This window comes from Pteropus medius, unplaced genomic scaffold, assembly GCF_902729225.1.
Source record: "Pteropus medius unplaced genomic scaffold, Ma_sr-lr_union100, whole genome shotgun sequence".
NCBI lineage: Eukaryota > Metazoa > Chordata > Mammalia > Chiroptera > Pteropodidae > Pteropus > Pteropus medius.
In genome coordinates, this window is record NW_024351730.1 from 36,114,472 (window position 1) to 36,131,585 (window position 17,114).

At 32.2% G+C, this 17,114-nt stretch overlaps 1 protein-coding gene and 1 pseudogene across 1 annotated transcript in view; both read left to right on the plus strand.

Moving 5' to 3' along the window:
• Positions 1-17,114, plus strand: part of CCSER1 (coiled-coil serine rich protein 1) — a 1,118,997-nt gene that overhangs the window by 1,090,309 nt on the left and 11,574 nt on the right. The window lies entirely within an intron of this gene.
• Positions 10,662-11,093, plus strand: LOC120588079 (non-histone chromosomal protein HMG-17-like; annotated as a pseudogene).

The window sequence follows — 17,114 nt, forward strand, 5'->3', positions numbered from 1 at the left end:
GTACTTCCAAAAGATTCTTTATATTCAAATGCAGAACATGTTAAGTATTCTGCTAAGACATGAATTCTAAAGAGGAAGTAATTTTGCTTCCACATGAAGTTTATTTCAAACTTATTTCCTGTTATCCATATGTCTACTTTAAAGAAAGAAGAATTGACAATTATATGCCTGCCATTTACTCAAATATTGCAGTGCACATGTTTTCAATTATACTTTGCAATATAATCAGTTTATATGCTGTGTCCTTTATAGCCTTTATTTTATCTTCAGCTGCTTTACAGAAGTAGAATACTAGAAACTACCTGATCTAAGAAAATGATTGAATATTATTTTATGATAAACTTACTCAGATTCCAAAAATGGTCTTAGTGTGACAAAGATATTTTACATAATTTCCTTGAGATCGTGAACTGATTAAGTAGTCAAGAGAATGAAAGGTTGACAAATTGCAGATATCTGCTTCTCTCTTCTCACTTCATACATGTAAAGAGCAATTGCTGATTCTTCAATGTGAAGATGCTATAAGGAGAATGGGAAAAATAAACAACTTAATTATATCATTAAAGATATTATTACAGTTATGCTCTTGAATATATTTCGCAAATAAAAAGTGAAATCTGCTGTTCCTGAAATCTACATATCCCGCAATCAAAAATTCACTTCAGCAAAAGCTACATCTACATTAGCATTTCAATGGTGGCATATTTTCATTGTACTATTCAAATCACTTTAATCTTCCTCTTTATTTCAGGAGGGGCATCATCAAATTATATGGGATTGACGCTTTCTACAAAATTCATAGAGAATAACGAAAATGTCAAAGTAGAGTCAACCTAAACAGTTTATCTTTTATTCTTTTGTTCATTTCTAAAGAAAGAAACTGGTTAGAAACCTTAAATGGATTCTTATCTATGAACCAAAGTCCTATGAATATGACATTAATGTCCTTCATTTCAATCTCATCAACAACATTCCTTTACCACAACACTGTCTTTCCAATTCAGTATATATTGTATATGTATGGAGACTTGATGTTCCCATAACAGGTCTTGTACTTTATCTTATTCCAAGCTATTGATAAACAATGCTAATATTTCTCTATGTAAATCTTCATTTCTTTGTTTACTCACCCAAATTTTAGCCATCACCAAGTCCTCATGTGATACCTTCCATAATATTTTTTAGATCTCATTCTTTGAACCTATTGAAAGCAATGTTGCCTGCCCCTATATTTTCATGATAATTTGTATTATTTTTATAGTTACTGTTAGTTTTCCTTATACTATATTTTTGCAAATAATTTCTTGCCTCACTTCTAAACTGTGGGCTACTTGGAGATAGGGACTTTGCCTTAATCGTCTTTGTAGTCTCTCAGCACTTAAAATGTAGAATTTTGTAACTTCTCAAAAATTACCTAATTTACACTTTAAATTGTTTTCCTCAAAAAGCTATTACCTTTGTCATTTTAAGTAATACTAATATCAAAAAGCAAGTAAAACATTGCCAGTTGGAGTGATATGTATAAAGTTCATGTCGTTGACCTCATTCTTTGTGTATTTGCCAAGTTTAGTGGATAAAAATAGTCACCTTATATTATGACATCTCTTTTTCACATTCAACTTTTTTAAAAGATAACTTCATTATCAGAATCCCTAGGGATAGATAAATTTACATTATATTAAATTTTTCTTTATCTATATAATGCTTTTACCATAATATTCCTGGCATAGTGCACTAATATATTTCATTCATTAAATACTGACAGACAGAGTAACTACTCTCTATCAGACATGTGCTGGGCAGTGAGAATATTACTGCTATTACTGCACAATATAAACATAGTTGCTCTTCTCCTGGTTTCTGTGGTCTGGTTGGATAAAGAGTAGGCAGATCATTACAACATAGTGAGATTACTGTCACGTTTACTTATGAGCTATCACTAGAACACTTAGGTGGGACACGTAACTTAGACATGTGGGGTTAGAGAAGGCTTCATGTAAGAACTGATGTTTATGTTGCAGCCTGAAGGGTAAGTAGAAGTTAGCCAAGTAAGGAAGGACTAAAGAAAGTCTCTAGCAGATGAAACAGATGAAAGAACATACTGTAGCTAGGAAATAAAAGATATCAGTATGACTGGAATGTAGAGTACAAAAAAAAATAGAAGAAATGACAGTGGAGGCCAGAAAGATGTTAGAGGGCATTAAAACCATTTAAGAAGTTTGAACTCTAATCTGAGCTCAATGGGAGATACTGAAGCTTCCAAGGGAATGACATGATTATAATTTTGTTTCAAAAACCACTTACGCTGAACTGTGGATAATGGAGTAGATCAAGATGGGCAAGGGCAAGGCAGAAAGAACAGCTAGTCTTTGTTTGTAGTTATCAGTGGTCATGGTCTGAGTAGTGGAAGGGGCCAAGGAGATGGAAAGTGTTTGAATGATTATATGACTGAATAGATGTGTCAGATAAGCATGAGACATTAATGATGACTCTCAGTTGTGTAACTTTTGCAACTAAAAAGATGATGTTGCCATCCAGTTGATAAAGCCAGAAATGCAGGAGTAGGACAGTAATCTTTTGCTCCTGAATGAATCATAGCTAAGCACACCTATTCCAGAACTATGAATTCGAGGCCGATTCTAGGCCTATATGCTGAAGGTCACAAGAAATTGAGTGAGAATATGCATTATTTACTGAAGCCATTTTCATGGTAGGATGTCTCATGCAGATAATTTTTTAGGTTATGCTTACAGTGATAGATAATAATAAAATGACTTTTAAATGGCAAATAACTTGTCATTAGAAATGTCATTGTAACTTTTTATTTGAATATTTCAAAAAGAAAAATTTGATAATACAAATTTTCAGGAAACGAAATAATGGTATCAACATAGTTATGAGATAATCTACACAAAAAAGTTTAGGAGTAGAGCAAGATGTAAAATAAAAATGAGCTTTCAAAAATAAGCTTGCTGAATTGCTTGTTAATGTCAATCTCAATATAAAAAGTTGTGATAAGAAAAGTTATAATTTTGCTACCTGAATTGAAACCTATCAGATAATTTTGCTGGATAGGTTTCTTAACACACTCTCAGAGACTTTGAAAATCTCTATAAATGATCTATAGATATCTGATATTTACCCTGGGCCTTCATACCTTTTTAAAAATCAAGATTATCTACCAAGACTACCCACTTGGATTTTCAGGTATATGACTTAGCTCTAGGTTCAGTCAACTTATGGGAATCTCACTGTCAAGGTTCAAATTACTGTTTATGCTGAGCTGTAAGATAGATCTTGGGGGACACAGAAGAGGATCTACAGTATTTGAAAATGCCCAAAAGAAGGAGAAGAAAGATCATTGTTTTCAGAGATACTAGGAAAAGTGCCAAGAAGTCTAAATCACACTAAAATTACTTTTGAATAGATCTTATAGATTCAATAACTTTTCCAACAGGGCATAGAGAAAAAATAATGCCTCGGAAGTCACAATTCATTCTAGAATATTATATTTTATCATCAGGAGGAATAAAACTATACCAATGAATTATTTTCAATCAATGGGATTATCAAATTGAATTAAATATCTAAACAAGATGTCATATCTAGACATGCTTAAGGACTTTATAAGAGTCCTGCAAAATACAAGATCAGTGTATTCTGATCTTAAACTTCTTTAAGTCACATTTGGGAATGTCTGAATATTGCATTTCATTCATAATGTTGAAAGAGTCCCTAAGCAATGAACCAGCAGATACTGCTGTCTTTCATTTTAGGAATATATTGCTTTCAATCACTATGCCATAAAAACAAAACTTTGCGTGAATTAAATAATTAGTATTTTATTTCTTACCATGTACATTCATTTTGCTCTTTTGATAAAAACATTTGTCTAAAGAAACACTATGTATTAGAAATTATAGATGGTTCATATAAAAAAAAAACTACTGGACTTCTGCATTGTTTAAAATGCCACTAATAATAAAAACTGCAAGTAGGGCAGTTTTAGTAATAGCCCCTTTTAAAATATTGGGCTTCCTCAACTATAATGCAGATCTACTTTATGCAGTATCTACCTTGGCTGCTTTGCATGACCCACTTGGGGACTAGGGTGCAAGGTGAACTAATGTGCACATAAAGCTTATGCTGCCTTCTGTGCCATAAGTAATAAAAGTTCCTGGGTCTTGACCCTTAATTCAAATGTCTCTGCCAGAATCCATAAAACTGTGGTAGATCAACTTCTTAGCTTGTAAGCTGAGTAAAATCTCAAATCCTTACAGTTCTTGACATGTGTTATTATTTTCAATATTATTTTTGAAAAACAAATCTAAAACAATTTTATTAAGTGTAATTACTCAGAAAATATTTACTTAATAAATATATCAGATTGCTAGAAACTGTTTAAAATGATGCAAATTTAATAATTCACATTTTCTGAAAAGTGTCTCATTTTAACTAGCATCCCAGGTGATGTTTAGACCACACAGTAGTTTGAAAACCACTGATATCAATAGATATAAATATAAATAGATGGCTAGCATACCTCTTAGGTTGTCATGTAAACTAAATATATTTTTATCAGTTAACTGAGTTATAATATAGCTTTAGTTTTATGAGAAACACTTCATCCTGTTGGTTAAAATTTGGTTAATAAATTCTGGAATATTATTTCTCACAGTTTTGGGGAATATTATTTTCTTCATGTTCTCTGTAAAATGTCTTTTATCTCCCATTATGCTAATAAAATAGATTATTCAGCATCTGGCAGTACTTATGTAGGTTAGTAGAAACCTAAAGATAATATGAAAAAGTATGTATGTTTTGTTATGTTTTTGATATGCTAATAAGTTATATATACAGAAATACCCACTGGTATTTGATATGCTAATAAGGTATATATACAGAAATTCCCACTATGTATGCATGATTATATCTATCTATTTGTTCATCTGTGAGTATCTGTATCTATCTATACAATTTTAGTAATATACATTTGATAAATTATTAAATGTTTCATGGTTGATTAATAACTAAATTTTAAAGATCTGTCTAAGATATTTCCTGAAGCTCAGTTACACACCTTAATATATGCTTTCTTCATTGCGTCATCCTTTTCAAATTTCTTTCTTCCAAGTACATAGAGAATGTCTAGCTCTCTACTAGTGGTTTGGAATACATATAAAAAATAAAGAATGACCCTTTCCCCAGATAACTCATGATATGAAATGCTCACTATAGGATAAAAATATAAGAGAAGGCAAATTTAACTTGAGCGTCATGAATAAATGTTAACTGGAAAAAGAGGGCATATTTCTTTGGAAAAGGGTTTCTCAAGGAATGTATTAGAATAGACTAAAGGGGCTCTGGAAAGAAGGCATTAGTAAATCATTTTATGTAGTAAGGCTAATAATTGTATTAAGAAAATAAAATAGTTTCCATTTTCCTAAACCCTAAACAGTTTCACTAAATGATAGAACAACTGTAATATCTTTTCTTCAATGGCTGATACTACAAACACAAAAGATGAAATGTATATATAGGCTTAACCATGACAAGGGAATATCATGTTCATGAAAAGCTGAATTTCAAAAGCTGTTTTTCTTTTCCTTTGTAAATTATAACACAATATAACTTGAATCTCAACCTATAATAAATGGAAAGAAAAAAAATCAAAGTTCTTAAATTTTCTTATTTAATAGAGAAATGACACTTTACCTTAGCTTCAAAGTAATGTGATGAGTTCCAAGCTTCATAGTGACATAGTGATGAGGGATAGAAGTAATAATTTTGGCCAAACTTGCTGGATATATTTGCACATTGGGAAAAATGGAAAAGCTTCTTATAGGAAGATAGTTATCAGCTTTAGGAAAGCAGTGATTTACTGCAAGTTACTGCAAGGCAAGGTGAAGAAAAATTCAATGATTTCCTTTAAAATGTTGCATATTTAATCAATCATTCATATTTTTGACAGTTATTCTTTATTAGTAATAGGATTAACATATCTATGAAATTTTTATTCTGATGAAATATTACATATTTTTATTTGGGTTGAAAACATGTTCCTCTTTACAATACTGATATTCTTATATACAATCACCATCATCTTAATATTTACTATGTGCCAAGCATTGTTCTAAGCACATTACATATAGTATCTGATTTGATTCTTTAATCTCCTCTAAGAGAAAGGTATTTTGTTGTACTACTTTGTATTTGTCAAGATGCGCCTAACAAAAGCCTGATGTCTGAGTATGATGAGAGATGTTGTGGCTGGGAAAATTGACCTGTAATTCAGATAGTCTTATTGTGAAAAGCCAGGAATAGCCTCAAGTGTCTTGCATCAATTATTTGTGTTTGATGAATAGACAGGCACAAACCCTGAATCATCAAAACAATGAAGTAAGGGACTACATGAAAATACATGTGAGAATGGTAAAGCCAAGATTCTAGCACCTCATTTGAGGGTCATAGAGACTGGGAAGCCTGCGTCTTGGGTGCGCTAGACTGTTGTTTCTCACTTTGAAAAATTGTCTACTGAACGATTGAGTTCCACATCCTTGTCATTACAGATGCTTTATTATTTGTTTATATCTTTCATCAATGACATCATCATCCTTTCATGACACCATATACCCACACTTTAGAGATGAGGAAAATTTAGAGATGTGAAAGAATTTACCAATATTATACAGCTTTTAGGTGACTAAGATAGGATACAGTCTAAGAATATGTCAGAGCTGATTCTTAACTAGTATGCTTTACCACCTAAAATTATTTTTTAGCCAAAGAGAAACTTTACACATATAAGGACTTCACCAGCAGGCCTCCTGGACAATTGCGTGCAAGCTAATAGAGAGTTGCTACTTAAACGCATTTAGCCATAATTATATTGAAGTTAATAAGTAAGAAACAAAAGGAAATTTAGAATGTTAAGTTTTTCTAATTTGTTCCTTTTCAATCTCTTCCATCTCTGGTGGCAAAGACCAGTCATTGGCTCTTTCCCATAGCAGCGTTCTGCTTTACATGCACTTTTCCTTGCTTTGTGTCTTTGGTGTAGCATATTTCGCCAGAAGGGCAGCCTTAGTTGATCAATAGGAGCAGATTCAGGTTGTTCGAAAAAAATAGTAGTGATGCTTCAGGAGTAGCCGAAAATCAATAAGGAAGAGTGCTTCTTAACAGAGTGAAATGAAGAGCAATTACTTACTGCAGCTAAATGACATCCTGTGTTGGATCAGTGTCTGTGCTGGAGGCTGATGGGCATCAAACCAAGGCTGTGAGATAAGTAGTTGACATGGTTACAAATGGAATATACCAAAGAGGTGATTTAACCTGAATTGGTAAATCAGATCTATAGATATATGAACTGTCAGAATCAGAAAAATGTTTGTTTCATTCTTGAGTTCTTGAGTATATTCAAGAAAATATTGGAAGGAAAAACAGTTTTAATCTATGGCAAGATTTCTCAACTTTGGTAATATTGACTACTGACATTTTGGACTAGATAATTTTTGTGATGAGGGACTGATCTCCATCCTCTATACACTAATAGTGCCTCCACCCCTCATAGTGAACATAAAATGTGTTCCTGACAAGCAAAATTGTCCCATTTGAGAACCACTGACATCAAATCAAAATTTTAACTGATTTGTAACATGTTCATATGTTATTTTTTCCTGGTATAATTCTTAGAAATGAAATTTCTACGTGCACATACCCAAAGAAGCAAAGTTATAATCTAATTTGGGAGTAAGTCTCAAAATACTTGGAATTCCTCTCTACTCTGTTGTCTTTTGAATAGACATGTTAGTTTCATTTGAGTATTTCATGGCAGTAATTAGTGGTCTTGTTCTTTTTGGAAAATGTTAGTGCATGCATGAAAGAATATGTTTGTGCAGGAACCACCCTTTAAAAGGGAAAAGAAAAAGATCACCATGTCTCTGGTCTACCATTCTGGGCATTCAAATCTTGGCTGAATTGTTGTTGAGATTCTTTGTTTCTTTCCAATACACTGTACAAAATTGTTTGATTCTAAGTATGTATTATCTAGAAATGGTTTCATTCTCCTTAAATGACACTATTTCTATTATGAGAACTCTTCTTGTCCAGTTTCTATAAGCTGTATTTACTTCCCTGTGATTCTGCAAGAGTTACATCTGAGCTATTGCTATTGAAGGGGTGTTTCCTTCCATTTTTGGCAAGATAGTTCAAATTATTGATGTGATCTGAGTTAAAGCCAGGTATACCCTTGAGCTAATATATGGATGCCGTGGAAAATACCTCTAATCATTTTTGTTATTGGCAGTAATTCTTTGGATGAGATGAGCAGAACTTACTGTTTAATCACATGATACCTATTAGCATATCCTATAGTATACTTTCTGGGCTGCAGTTACTTGGGACATCTGTCAGTCTACATTGTGTGAGTACACAAAGAAGTTTTGCATAGAGTCCTTTGACTTTTGAAAAGAAAAAACATCTTGAATGCCAAGTTAATTGTAATGTTTCACTTGTAAATACCTTGTTGAAAAATAGTTTTACTATTTCACAATTTTTTGACTTTTTCTAGGTTACACTAAGTAGTACAAATATTATGCATGGTTTTATATAAGAATTGTACATAGTTTAAAAAATATATTGTTGTGATAGACCACAGTTATCTCTTATGAGACAGATAACAGAAATGTAATAAGTACCACTGCAATTTTATGCAGATCTTCAGCTCTCAGGTATGACCTTGAAAAGGACATGGCCTGGGCCACATGGTGAAAGGACTAAGGAATAATCTACGTTAGGATGTTTTGAAACATTCTGAATACTGGAATGTTTACTTACAAAATGTTCACAGCATGCTTTGTTAGCAACACCACATTTTTTCAAAATTGAGCTATTGTGTGGTGAAATAAAATCACTGCACAGCAACAGGAAAGGGAATCTGGTGACCTCTTTATCCAGTCTTCATTCAATACCTACGAACTCAACAAACAATGCTAAACACCAGAATCAGAGTTTCCATGATTCCCTTTCACCTGTGAAGTTCCAGTTGAGGGCCTAAAGATATAATTCTCTATTACTTATCTCTATGCCCGGTTAATTTATTCTCATCTTTCAGAGAAAAAAATATATTTCAAGAGAAAAAAAATGTAAGGCTCTTTGGATTCTAAATGTATTACATATGTCTATGAAGAGGCATGATATCTCAGACCCACTTAGATGTGTACAGGAAAATCACCCTCACTAAGATAGTATAAATATTTTTTGGAGGAGTTTATTTTATATTGACGAGACCTTGAGCAACATTATCCAGTCAAAAATACCCTAATGTTGTGCAGAACACTACTCTTCTATCAGTTAACTTTCCAAGATAAAAATATCCTATGGAGTATTGTAGACCCAATATTTACTTCAAAATGTTTCATTTTGCTCTTATTACAGAAGAAACCTAGTAAAAGTTGTGTTTTTACATAAATTTTGCAAATAAAATATTACCTTTGGTCGTGAAATAGGTAGGTTATAAATTCAGCATATATAACTATCTCTTACCACATGTAATCAAAATTCATTTGATGGCCATATATTTTTTTTCTTCATGTTTTATCTATACTTTACCTTTGTGTTTAAACACCAATCAAGTTAGTTACAAGGCTTATGGCAAGATTTGCATTCTTTTCAGAGCTTTGAAATTTTTTATTCTTGCCTATTATATGAGACATTTGAAATTCTGATAATGTGTAACTTTAAGTATAACCATTGTTTGTGACACATGCCTTCTTTCGTCCATAACAAGTACATGTATTCTGAGTTGCCTTATTTTAGACTGTTTTACAGTGCACTGATTAATTTTTAATTATCCAATTAACCTTCCTATAATAGTGCTTTATTATATCATTTACCTCTTCAGAAACATTCAATACATCTTCATTTGAGTTAAAATTCTAAACTCCTTAAATTAGTCATGCAAAGACAGAACATAGACAACTTACATGTATACTGTTCTCTTACTTTATCGCTGTGAACATCCTGCTCTCCCTTAGCAAAAAACCATAATACTAATAGTTCCCAAAATAGACCCTGTAAATATATACTGACTCCTTATTTATAATGCCAGAGATGTCTTCCTGACTTTGCAGTAATTCAAATTATATTCATTCTGGAGGATTTAGTTGAGATCATATCTCCATATTTGATCTTCTCTTTTTTTTTCCATTTTCACCAATCCCTTCTTTTTTCCATTTATCTTCAGTAAATGTTTAGCAAACAGTTACTTTATATCAGGAAGCAGGCTAGGTTCTAGTAAAAAAGCTATGAACATTTTGATCAATTCTTGCTCTCACGGAACTTAACAGTCTAAATGGGTGAAAGGTATTAAATAAATGCACAATATATGTGCATATGTGTACACTAGGACAACTGCTGTTAAGAAAAATATAGGATATGTTTGTGTTAACATAAAAATATTATAACAATTTAAATCGTGGGATGTGAGAAAGGCTTGTTTCGGAGATTGAATTACAGCCATCAGGCAAAAATGAAGGGAAGAACATTCTAGCAGAGGATGCGAGATGAATGACCTAAAGAACCTGAGGAAGGAGAGAGCTTTTAATGTTTAAGAAACTCAAACATAAAGAAGAGGGGAGAATGACTCCCGGACCGATCGAAGTCCGCGCATCACTGCATTCCCGTGTCCACTGCCTACATCCCACTGCCGTCACCATCATGCCCAAGAGAAAAGCTGAAGGGGATGCTAAAGGAGATAAAGCCAAGGTGAAGGACGAACCACAGAGAAGATCTGCAAGGTTATCTGCTAAAGGTTATCTCCTCCGAAGCCAGAGCCCAAGCCTAAAAAGGCCTCTGCAAAGAAGGGAGAGAAGGTACCAAAAGAGAAAAAGGGGAAAGCTGATGTTGGCAAGGATGGGAATAATCCTGCAGAAAATGGAGATGCCAAAACAGACAAGGCACAGAAAGCTGAAGGTGCTGGAGATGCTGAGAGAAGTGTGTGCATTTTTGATAACTGTGTACTTCTGATGACTGTACAGTTTGAAATACTATTTTTTATCAAGTTTTATAAAAATGCGGAATTTTGTTTTTGTTTTTAAAAGAAACTCAGGCTTGACTATTGTTGCTGGAAACTCAATGATTGAGGGAAAAGTTGTCCAGGAAGAAATTAGAGAGGTAGGTATGGCTAGCTAATTCAGGGTCATATAGACCATTACAAGAATTTGTATCTCTTGCAATTCAGTAGGGAGACACTGAAGGAAAATAGGAGGTCAATGGCATGGATAGATTTGCATTTTTCAAAGGATTTCTATAACTCTTTTTCTAGTATGTGTGGGAAAGTATGGAAGAGTAGATGCAGTAACTGTGGTAGGGGGTGATGGTGACTTTACCTAGAGGGACAGAGATAAAGAGAAGTAAGAATGATTGTAGAATTTTTGAATTGTGATAGATTGAATGGTCAATAGTGAGAAAAAGGAAAGTCACAAGGACAATTCCAAATTTTCTGTATGATCTCCATTCATTTATTTGTTCAACAAATATTACTGAAATTTCTAAGAATAATTGAAAACCAGAATGATGCAATTATAATGAGTTCAGTTAGAAAAAAAATATGACTGAAATATCTACAATATAGTTATGGAGGTAGATATATGAATACTCTGAAAATAAGTTTAGATTGAAGTATAAGAGTTGTTCACATAAAAATGATATGTAAAGTCATGGGAATCTCCTATGAAATCTCTTATGAGATTTTAAATGGTATGTAAAGTCATGAGATCTCCTAGAAAGAGTGAAATGAATCTGGACAAGGCTAAGCGGACCTGAACATTTAGATAGAAAAGTGCCAGCAAAGGAGACTGAATTGTAGTGAACAGAGAAGCAGGAGAAAAACCAGGAGCATGAGATGTCACAAATACTAAAAGATAATGGAGTTCAAGGTGGGAGTGGTTAACCTATTTAACATTTTTTAATAGTAAAGAATATGTGAACTGACAAGTATCCATTTGACTTAACAACTTAAAGGTCTTCAAGAGGAGCAACAGCCACACTAAGGGGGAAGTGAAAATTTGAAGCAATCAAAGAAAGCAATTCCTTAGAAAGGCCTGCTTTACCCTTAGGAAATATGTTGTTCTAACACTGATTTTTAATTAAATCTCTTCTTAACTTGAGATACTTTCATATTATTATTTTAGTGATTTTACTTTTTAATTTTAACTACTAGTTTAGTTCTTAAGCAAAAGGAAGTGCCTAAACATAGGATTGTATATTGGATTTCTTTGAATCTCCCATTTTATTTATATTGTGTGGGTTCTCCATAAGAGTGAATGGATGAATGAATGAAAGATTAAATGATGATGGCAGAAAGAACTAAAGAGAATGAAAAATATTAACAAAGCTGATATGGGAAATTTACTGTTTCTTTTGTCAGTACTAGCTTTCAAGTTTAACATTTCTGAAGTCTCCCCACAGTGATTATAGGGAATTGCTCAGAATATTCAAAACAGCGCATACACAATCTATCGAATAGGCTTCTTGGAAAACTCATTTGCTACCTATGCTAGCATCTGCCAATCTCTCCTAATGTTAAAATAAGAACCACGATTTTTATGGCCAAGATATGGACTCACCCCAGACTTACAATTCTAACATATGGACCTTCCAACATAGGCTCTATTGAAATGCAAGAGACATCACCTCTGTAGCCAAGAGTTATTTCTTCTTCTTGTAGATGACTTCAGTCTGAGGAATGCAGATAGGTCTACCCTAAGCCAACATCTGGTTGTCATGTCTTCTCATGTAACTACAGCCTTATTGTACCACGACACAACTTGCGAAGATCAGTGCATACATATGTAATCTCTATCATTGCATGCTTACCCTTGACCTTCATTTCTCATAATGCAGCACAAAATCCCTTTCTTGTACTACTCTAAGAATTTTTCTATTTATCCATCCTTTTTATCCCACAAACTTAACATATACAACTATATAACCACAGTTCATGAGTGTTACTGAAATATAGCATACCGGCTGGAACATATAATTAAATATTCTAGTACAAATCCTTTTAACCTTCTTTTACTTATGCCAAATGTATATCTTCTATCTATTAATTAAAATGAAAAGTAATGGGTTCTGCATAGAAACATTAAAAGATGCTTTGGGAAATCTGGAATTGGCTGTTGACTGCCATTAACAATATTTATAATTTGAGAAAAATAAGTCATTTATCAACTCTAACCATAGTTTTCTTATAAAACCAAAGGGATTAAACTACATTAACTTACAGTTTCTACTTCATCTTGAATTGTTTATTATTAAATCAAAATGAAAATATTAACATTTTCAATTGGTAAAAGGTTATATTTGAAATAAAATTACAAATGACATTAATAAATTAGAAATAATTGACGATAATTTATTTAGATCTCAGCAATTTATGTTTTGTCTCATTCTCATTATATTTTGTGTTTTGTTGATTTTTTTATTTAAAAATTAATTTTATAATTTTTAAGGATGACTAACTTTAAAACTGGTAGCCCATCTGTTTTCTCTTTGCTTGCAGACTTTGAACTACTCTTAGTTTATAAAGAAAATGAATTGCTTTGATAAAACAGCTTTTCAAAAGAAAAAAATATAGCCTTAGAATTTCTTTTTGCACTCTATAGTAAGTGTTTCTAACACCCATAAACTCATCCTATGTAGGAAAAAATGGTTGGTTATTTGAAAAATTGCTATTATTAAATAAACCTCTTATCCACAAGGTTCAACTTTTACACAATGAAAGGATATATTTTTGAAATTCCATAGTTCTTTTAAAAATTGATTCTAACTTGTAGTTAATGATATCCTGGCCATAAATTTTCATACCAGAATTCATTACCTGCTGTGTCTTATTTTATATTTATAATAATGTGAAAACATTTCAGAAAATCAGATAGATAAAAATGAACATTACTTCATCACAAATCCCAAACCACTCTGCATACTTTGTATTTCCATACACATGTTTATAATATTCTTTTGATGTTGTAAATTCTTTAAAGGACTTTTAAATAGCTTTATGTCACCAAACAATCAAGCATAAAGTATAAGTTGTATTTTTCATATTACTGTCTCGTATATGTCCCCTGAATTTTCTTAAATAAAATTTGGTCTACCTTAAAATGTGCATGTTACTAAAGGAAAATACAGCCAGAGCTAATACTAAATGGCTAGCAACCTAAAAATCACATTTGAAGTATATCTTGAATTTTTTTTTTTTTTTCAATCTGGGTATAACTGAACCAAACTATTTAAATTCAAATAACAAATAGATCAGTGAATCTACGGAGACACTCAAGTGATGTGGTGTCCTTGGGTCAGTAGTTCTTTCATGCTAACTACTTTGATAGTTACTCTGGTAGTGGAGAGGAGGGGAAGTGAAGTATACTATTTATCTAAACTTTGTCTACACCCTGCCTCCCTTTTCTTCAACATTATTCTTATCTATTTACACATTACTCATATCATCTGAATACCTCTACTTCCTATGATTCCTTTCAAACCCTTTTCTTCAGGAATAATCTGATAAGCTGATTTATACCAACGTCTAAGTGACTAATAACTTATAATGTTATTTTTTCAAGTTATCTGGAAACAATTTCCTCATGGGACCAGGGAATATTTTGTGTTAAACTAAATCCATAATTAATGACCCAATATTTAATACACTCGCAGGAACTGACACAAAAGTGAGATTTTAGTATCAACAAAATAATTTGGAGAAAAATATTTAATCTTTTGACAGATAAAGAGATAGCATCATATTTAAGATTTGGAATTCAAAGACCTGATATTACTACCTGAGTCATCTTGAGTAAGCCAATTATTATTAATAACCTCAATTTTTCATCTGTAAAATGGAAGTAAAGTATTTGGAGTGAATCTTAATGTACATTTACAAGAATAAATTAGGGTAGTTTATATAAAAATAATTTAAAGTACATTTAAAGTACATGATAGATAACATTCTATAATTATATTTATTTACAGTATCTCCCAAATTATAACATGTATTCAATTATATATTGTCTTTATTCAGTGGGTCAAACATTTCTAAAAGTGGCTTGCCTTACATTATGCTGATATAAAACAACAAGTAAGCAGTATAAAACCACTGTATTTTTATTTGACTTCTTTCTCAGATTATTTTGTTAATTAGGTAAATAATGTCTTACTTTTGAAGTCTCCCAGAGATTATGTTGTTAATTAGGGTAAATAATTACTTTTGAAGTCTCCCAGCAGAGTTAATAGGTTAAACTAGTCAAAGATAGAAGCATTTAAGCAAGGAATTCAGGACTCACATTATTTAATCATGTCACTAAGTACTAGAAAACAAGAGGAATAAACAATAGGCTAGATTCCTAATCAATTTTATATGTATTTTTTTCAAGCATTGGATACAACAAATATTTCTATCTTATAAAGCCAGAGCAATTGACTATAAAGACTGAATTTATTCACACAAAAGACATTATGTGAATATAAGGATTTTTGTGATTATTTTTAATACTGCTTTCATTCAAGAAACGTTGCACCATCTAATATGTGCTAGGTAGATATTGGGAATCTGAATGTCTAGACTAGAGACTCATTTTTCATGTTGCTGCTGTAGTAAACCACTGCAATTGTCCATTATTGTGCATTACTGTAAAACACATAAGAATTATTACTATTCATTTCCTTTAGGCATATAAATTTAGATTAAACTCTTACTTATCCTTTCCATTTAGAAATCACACTTTTCTGGAATATCAGTTGTACAGAATTATACTTAGGTTTCTTCTGAATTGAATCTTTAATTATATACCCTCATTGCTATAATGAGCAGTAATTGTCTGAAATTCTCATTTAAATCACCATTTAACTAAGGAGAATTATTCACACAGAGTGGTTACAATACACACACACACACACACACACACACACACACACACAATATTATTTTTAAAATAACTCATTATTGTTCCTCACTATTAATCCTGTCCAGAGTTCATATATTCTAGTTATAATCTGAATAGGCAAGCATATGCCTAGTGGTTTATGGGAAAACTGTTACATATTCGACTTTTCTTGTGAGGTGGGAGGTGCATGGCTTTTCTCTTTTGGGAATTCTGACTTTTGCTGAACTTATTAACATTCACCTTGCTTATCTTGTGCAGGTCCTCTAACTCTGGTTGAATCCTGAGTGCTCACTAGGAGGATTTAGTATCCCCTAGAGAATTCAGGAGTGAGGTTGAGCCAGAAGTAGTAATTTAACTCTAGACAATTTCCTCTTGGTAATACATGCAATCTGAAAAAAAATAGGTCTTGTCTGCCAGAACCTTTGAATGTTTCTTTCTGTTATTACTTGAACTTATTACAAGACTTCCTGCTTGGAAAGCAGTAATAACTTTTGTATACAATCTCTCTGTGGTAGAGTATTTCTTAGACCTTTAACAATATTCTTCTTTATCATTGAAAACAGATTCCACATCTAAGAATACAAACAGAAGCAGCAACGTGCCAAATCTGCAAAGAAATGTCCAGATATTTATAACTTCTTTAGAAATCCTGTTCTTCAGTGATGATAGGAAAAGGACAGTCTGTAATATTTAATAAATGTGGTTTGGGTTTATACTGACATTTCAATGACTGTCTTTGAGAAAGAGGCACATTTTAGGTCTACCAATTTACTTCACACCAATATATTAGGTAGAAAAATATCAAAGGAGGCATTTGTTTTTTAAGTAGTTCGTGACACTCCATTAATATTCCTCCATTTCGTATATGTGCTGGGAACGATATTTTTTTAAGATCTCTGTTAGAGTACTGAGTGAAGTGCTATTTAATTAAATGTATCAGAACCCTGATGCTTCCTTGGTTAACCTGAATGAAGGAACCCTTACATTTTATGCACTATACTGTATGTGTTTTTTATTGCTGTTGTTGAAGAAGATTTATGTTTATAAATGCTTCCAATATTAATACATTGCATTGGTTTAGTAAATGAGCTAATATTTTAAAATTAATAATTGTAAGGGCTCAGAAGAATGTCTGGCCTACAGTAAGCATTATATGTGTTTTTAAAATAAAAT